At 38.0% G+C, this 7,543-nt stretch overlaps 1 pseudogene; it reads left to right on the plus strand.

The window, feature by feature from the left end:
- The first annotated feature begins 1,051 nt into the window (after positions 1–1,051).
- LOC105743702 lies at positions 1,052–2,233 on the plus strand (annotated as a pseudogene).
- Positions 2,234–7,543: the final 5,310 nt, after the last annotated feature.

A 7,543-nucleotide genomic window follows, 5' to 3' on the forward strand; every position in this document is an offset into this window, starting at 1 on the left:
CCAGGAAGTGGATTTAATAAAGAGGAAAATATGTTCTTTATCAATGATGCCTTTTAGCCATGGAAAACAGAAAGCTAGAAACGCAAACACATCTTGGGTGTTATTGGGAGCAGCAGAAGCTGGATATTGATCATATATGGGACGACAAGACAACGCTATACTGCCTAAAGCAGTCAAACTTCCTCAGTCTTGAGAACAGCATCCTACCTAGACAATTTCAGTCATTAGGCACTAGGCAACCTTGTGTTTTGTGATACTAACTTTGAAAAGGTATAAATACACACCCCTACTGTTGTTTTGTCCTTTCCCCATCAGGTAAAGAGGCCTCCACCTGACTCAGCTATTGTCTCTTGTCTATCTTTTCCTCATTTCTGCCACCATTCCTCCTTGTGGTACACCAAGAGACCAAGGAGTCCCAACAGGAGGTATTGCAGGCTTAGTTTAAGACCACCTCTCTAAAGTTAATATTACAGTAAAATAAATCACACTATTTTTGCTGTCCCATTGCATGTAAAAGTCATGTGTATATTTTACTGTAGGTTTTTAATTGTACAATAGTATTTTATTTTAAAAAATAGAGAGTTTAATAAAAATTTCTTTATGCATGAAGAAAGAGATTGAAGGATCCTGTCAAACATCAGTGGCATGGGTCTCATAGTGTCCCGTGTGAGTCTGTATCAGGAGGCCAAAAGTCTGTGCTGGGGGCTGAAGGTCTGTGCTAGAAGCCAGGAAACAGCTTCAAAGTGAAGGAGAAGACTGGAGCTTCTCCAAAGAAGCAGAGATGAGCCTTCCTTCTTCATTTCCCTTTTATTCCATTCAGGCTACAAGACCACAGCTTGATGCTACTCACCACCAGGGTGAGTCTTCTGTTTTCAGCCACACTCTGAACTATGTCGATCAATTAGTTGGGTCTTGAGGGCCTGCCCATTAGCTCAGTTTTTAAGTTACTGCTTCAGCAAAGAAGTCAGTCTCAGCATTCTGTGATTCAATCCCCAGATCCTCATGCCTCAGCAGACATCCCCTTAAGGCATCCTAAGTGGGCCAAAAAAAAATGCCTTTTGAACTTTTCATGGTGGATGGAAGGGCCATCCTGGCTCTCATTGTCCTCTTGGCATTTCCTCATGCTCACATCTGTGAGCAGGCTGTATGGGCACTGGGAAACATTGCAGGTAATGGTTCAGTTTTCTGAGACTTGGTTACCAAATATGGTGCAATTGACCCACTGTTGGCTCTTCTTGCAGTCCTTGATATATCAACTTTAGCAGATAGTTACTTAAGCAACCTTACATAGACCCTTTCCAACATTTGCCACAAGAATCCTGCACCTCCACTGGATGCTGTTGAGCAATTCTCCATACTTTGGTTCATCTCCTGCATCACAGTAAACTTGAAGTATTAATGGATACCTGCTGGGCTATTTCCTACCTCACCAATGGTCCAAATGAATACATAGAAGTGGTCATAAAGATAAGAGTTGTGCCCCATCTGGTGAAGCTTCTGGGATAAGACGAATTGCCCATTATGACTCTTGCACTGAGTGCCATAGGGAATATCACCCCTGGAACAGATGAACAGACTCAGATTATGACAGAAGCAGGAGCTCTTGCTGTCTTTCCCAGCCTGCTCACTCACACTCACCCCAAGACAAACATTCAAAAGGAAACTACGTGGACAATGTCGAACGTCACAGCCAACTGACAGGACCAGATATAGCAAGTTGTGAATCATGGATTAGTCCCACTCCTCATCAGTGTTCTCTCTAAGGAAGACTTTAAGACACAAAAAGAAGCCATGTGGGCCATGACCACTTACAAGCAGTGGGACAGTGGAACAGATTGTGTACCTTGTTCATTGTGGTATAATAGAACCATTGATGAACCTCTTAACCGTGAAAGATATGAAAATCATCCTGGTTATTCTGGATGCCATTACAAATCTCTTTTAGGCTGCTGAGATACTAGGTGAAACTGAGAAGCTTAGTATAATGATTGAAGAATGTGGAGGCTTAGACAAGATTGAAGCTCTGCAGAACCACAGAAATGAGTCTGTGTAAAAGGTCTCATTAAACTTGATTGAGAAGTATTCCTCAGTAGAAGGAGATCAAAATATGGTGCCAGACACCACCTCTGAAGTCTATACCTTCCCAGTGCAGGATGAAGCTCCCATACCTTTAACTTCTAGGTGTACAGCTGAAGGAGGCACCAGTCTCTGTTGTGTACTATGTTCGGTATAAGTTTGTCTTTCTCTACTAAGAACTCTCTTTTTTTTAATGTGGTTTGTCATTGTGGCACTTTTTACAATGAGACTATACTTGAACAGTTCCAAACTGTACATAATCTGTGAAGCTATCCTTTGAAGGGAGTTTCTTATTTCTATGTGAAATTTCCTATTTTGCACTGTCCTGTAAATAAAGATTAAATTCCACCCTGTGCTTAAAAAAATTAGTTGTGTCTCACATTGACATAGTCATCTGGCTCTATGTTCTCCGTAGAAGTATTACTGCCACAAAAAACCTCAATGTTTCACTACTGCATCAATCCCTTACCCATGAGAGCTATAGCTCTCACTCTTCACTCATATAGGCCTCTTGTGCAGAAGAATAAGCTTGCATTATGGCTTGTGGAATGGGTGATGCTGAATTCCTGATGGGTGGTGATACATACTCCTACAACATGCTCCACACATCCACAAGTAAACCTGGTATGTGAATCAACTTTCCAGCACTATGACAAAGTCCCTAAGTAAACGACTTATAAGAAAAAGGAATTTAGTTCAGTAGCTTCCATCCATGGTTGCTTTCCCACATAATGATACAAGAAATCATGGTGGGAGCACTCTGGAGGAGTTTTATTCACCTCTTCAAGGCCAAGGAGAAAAAAGGGAAATGATAGGCCTAAGGTCCTACTATCCCCCCAAGTCATACACTTAATGCCTTGTATTCCTTCCACTGAGCACCACCTCATAAAGGCTTTACCCCTTTCCAGGGGCACTACAGGCTGCAAACTAAGACTTTGATATGAGGGCCTTTAGGGAAATTTTCAAATTCAAACTCTAGCTTTTGGAAAATCAGAATCAGGTTTGTACTGTTGTTTCTTTTTTACTAGGAAATGGAGTGAGTTGTGTTTTGGTTTATGTTTTTTTATCCACTTGATGAAAATTGTTTCCAAATAACTTCTTACTGAATAAAAATCAGGATCCTTTGAAAAGATACTAATTTCAAGATGATTTGTAAGTATTGTTAGCATAAACTTACCCACCTGCGATTATCTAGTGTGATCTCTTTTCCTGTGCACCAAATGCTACCCAAAACCAAACAAACCAAACCAAAGTGGGCAGCCAGCCTGCCCCGTGTGTCAGGACCAAGTGCATGAAGTCCTACAAGCAAGAAATACTGGGCTTTACCTTTTTCCTTTCTATTATGAAAAAGAAATATCGCATCCCTTTTCCAGCTAGTTATCTCTCCTCTTCTTTTCTATTAGAATGAGAATTTCATTAGCTTTATAATAAAAAGTTTAAGTTCAGCCAAAGCAAAAGCTTGAGAAAGCTTGTCTTAACAGTGTAGGATTTTTTGAACAGTTAATACCATTTTCATCCCAGTAACATTCTAACTCTGTCAAACAAGGAAAGGGGCATATGCCAAGAAATACATATCATACCACTTTCACGTTTATGATTTTGGAAACCACTAAATAACTGGAAAAAATATAAAACACAGCCAAGCAGGAGAGAAAAGGGGACTCTGTGTCTTTAAGCTAGGGAGAAAAATAAAACCCAATCATTCTGAGTGTATTGCTTTAGTCATCTGGTTTCATTCTATTAATGACCTTTAACATCTGCAAAAATATTGTGAAAAGCTAATTTTGTTTGTACTGAGGTGGTGCAGAACAGTTTCTGGCTGTCACTCTAGGATGTGCTATAAAATAAAATTGTCATTCTCAGAGTCTGACAAAAACCTACTGTACAAATCTAGTTTATTTACAACATCCAGAAATGAAAAGAAAACAGAATTTTACAACATGCCAACACAAGAAAAATGAATAACACTTACACATTCATGTGTATGTGTGTCAGCAATACCACATACAGATAGCACTTGAGATTTAGGATTTTTAAATAATATTTCATGTCATTCAACAAAATTTCTTACCAACAGAACTATTTCTCAATAAAAGCTATGCTGCTAAAATGTGAGAAAGCACAGTGTGTTTTGATTTACTTCAAAAGTGCCTTAGAAAGGAGAAATGGTTTCATTTCCTTGTTTTGACAAGCCTTATATTTCCATTAATTAAATTAGAATCTTTGGGAAAGAGGTAGTGTCATCAAGGTTAATCTATTGGCTTTCTATCCCTAAAGGACAAGGATAAAAATATACCAAGTAGCCATCAGAAAGAGTAGATTTAGTTTCAGAGGCCTTGTCCATAAGGTGCATTCATTCTCAATTTTGCTAACCAATTCTGTGAATGATTTGTAGGCTCTGCCATGAAATCTTCAGGTTCAAATTTGTGGGCCTGAAGAACATTGGAGTTTCATGGTTGAGGAGTTTGATGAGCACCATATGCCCAGCTAAGAGAGGACAGAACATTAGGTCCAAATAGTGACCTCTTGGAAAAGATTTTTGAAGCCATTTAGCCAAGGTTCCCATCCAATAATTAAGTCCTCTTGACAACATGCTGCCATGAAGCCAGGCCCTGATGATGATCACATCTAATGAAAGTGACTAAAAGAAAATATATTACTATGAAGTCCATTCATTATGCTGGTGAAGAAGAGCTACAGCTTGCTATTTTGAAGAAAACTAACTGGAATAACGCTTTTTACTTTAATCTGAAATGTCCTTTCTTGACAATTCTCCTTGAGATTATAGAAAATTTTCTTCTGTATCACTTTCTTTGGTATGTTTGAAGATAAATAAAATATGTTTGCTTGATTTTTATATGGCCTATAATACAATTTAAGATTTATCATTATTGGGGTTTTCAGTTATTTACAATCAGATAGCAAAAATGCAGAGAGCTGGGGGGAAGAGAGAGAGAGAGAGAGAGAGAGAGAGAGAGAGAGAGAGAGAGAACATACTTTTATTCAGATACCCTGACAGAGTCACATAAGATTCCTCTCTTAATATCTCTCATATATATATATATATATATATATATATATCAGATATTGTTTTGATAATTTGGCAGATAACTTACAATGCTCACAAGTTTAGGCAGAACTGTGAAGCCTTTTAGTATCACTTCAGTAAAATTTACCATTCAAATCTACAAAGATAATTTATTAACCACAGTTTCTCAGAACATCATATGATGTGTTTTATTGTTGATCTTACTCAATTTAACCTCTAATTAACATTTGTTTTATCTTAGGCAGAACTGGAGGGGAGGATAGGGTTTTTGGCCTTTCCAAAATCTATGTCATCTAACATATTGTCAAAACCACCCAAATGATGGGAGGGCAAGCCATACCTTCCCATTGGGACTTACATGAGTTTTACACTCTTGTCTTTAGCCAAGTTTACTGTAGCCATAGGGACGAAATTTGAGACTTTCACTAAGCAGTGCCAAATAAATCCATGATAAAATAGCAGGCACTATACAGCTGGGAGATACGATGACTTATAGGGAGTCTTCAAGTCAGTTGACAGCATGTCAAGATGACTAAAGTTTTATTTTACCTTTGCTTTCTGGTTATTGATTCTCACTCCACTCAGTTGTGTCCCAACTCTTCTTCACTGGTGCAGTGAATGGACTTCATAGTGATACATTTTATTTTTATCTCCAATTATGTACGTGTCTATTCCATGTAAATGACAAGGTCTAAAGTTTTGTTGTCATAGTAACCATGGCAAAATTTCCAAAGCAAATTCTGTACTCATCTCTCCACACAGATTCTATCTAACATGGCATGGAGGTTAAAATTCAAAGAAATTTTAAGTTGCTAATATTGTTACCTGTTTAGAATTAATGGTATTTCCTCTCAAAATTTTAATCACCTGAATTATAATGTCATTTAAAAAGAAAGCATAAGTATCTTCCATAAGCTGTGATAGTTTCCTTTTTTAGATTTGTTTTGTTAAAGGCAAGTTAAGTCAGTTTAAATTCTAAAGAGGCACTCAGAAGTAGAAATCATACTTGCTTTTTCCCTTTGCTACAGACTAATTTTAGAAGAGCTGAGAGAAATTCAGCTCATTGTTCAGATCTTGTCTCCCATCACATAGCATTCTAGAGCATCTGAGCCACATTATTGCAGAATAAGAAACCAAGAAGACCTTCGGCATAGAAAAGAAGAAAAAGCACAGATTTTAATCTCAGTTTACCTTATTTCTTTTCTTCAGAGACTATCTTTTACTTGTCATTAAGTCCTTGCCTGAGCCATAGGCAAGGAAAGGATTCGTTTTCATTTCCTTTTATTTTCTACCTTCCATAGCTTGCGCAGAAGGTGGGTCTGCGTGACACCAGAGGATACTGTCTCCTGGGGCACTCAGTTGAATCTCTTCACTCTCCTCTCCCTTGCCTGATGTTCTTCAAGAAGCTTAAAACTTTTTGATCTTTCCTTGCTAACTAAGAAACTAGAATTCAGTAAGTTTTAGTTACATGCCCAGGAAACAATGTTACCTGCCTGAGAAGCTTGAAAAAGGAAATAAAATTGCAAAACCTGTGAGCAAAGAAGAGGAGCAAGAAGGCTGTGGGAATGAAGAGAAAGAGCTAGGCTGCGGAAAATGCCTAAGGGTCCTCATATGCCCATGCAACAAGCAGGCAGGCACTGCCCTGTTTGCTGCAGGAGAAGGAAGGGACGGGTGAGGAAGCTGTGGTTGCTGCTGCGTGGGGAGTGTGTTCACTCCAGAAGCTAGCAAAACAGAGGGAGATGCCTTTGGATAAAGTAGGCTAGCAGTTTACATTCTTGAAATAAGTTATAATTGTATTGTTTTTAATTATACTGATACCTCATTTACATTGAAAAGGATCAAAATCACATTAAAATAGTTGTAGTTTCAACACTTAAATATAATAATTATTAAATTTTGGCATATATTCCTGAACTACTCCTCATAAAACTTGCACAGTGCTTATGTGTGTCTGCATTTAATTCTGGACTATCTCCCCTAAAACGATGGCTTAATAGCTTCATACATTAGAAAAACTACTTTATAATCATTATTTAAAAATTATAGGGGCTGGGGAGATAGCGCAATAGAGTAAGTGCTTGCCTGGCAAGCACAAGGTCCTGAGTTCATTCCCCGGTAATGCAAAAAAAAATTAATTAATTAAATTAAAATTATATAATTGGCCATGTGTGGTTTATATCCTGTTATTAAACCAAGTGTCAAACATCAAAGAAATTTACTTTTTTCTACTTTGTAAATAATGCTGCAGAAAACATCTTCAATTTATCTCTTTATAATATACTCATCAACTACAGTTAATATATCGAGGACATAAAAAAATTATATGAGCCAGTCATGGCTGCACATGCCTAAAGTCCCAGCACTTGGGGGGCTGAGGCAGGAGGATCATCACAAGTAGTAGGATGAGCTTCATAGTTA

Source organism: Octodon degus, unplaced genomic scaffold (assembly GCF_000260255.1).
Source record: "Octodon degus isolate 3935 unplaced genomic scaffold, OctDeg1.0 scaffold00152, whole genome shotgun sequence".
Taxonomy (NCBI): Eukaryota; Metazoa; Chordata; class Mammalia; order Rodentia; family Octodontidae; genus Octodon; species Octodon degus.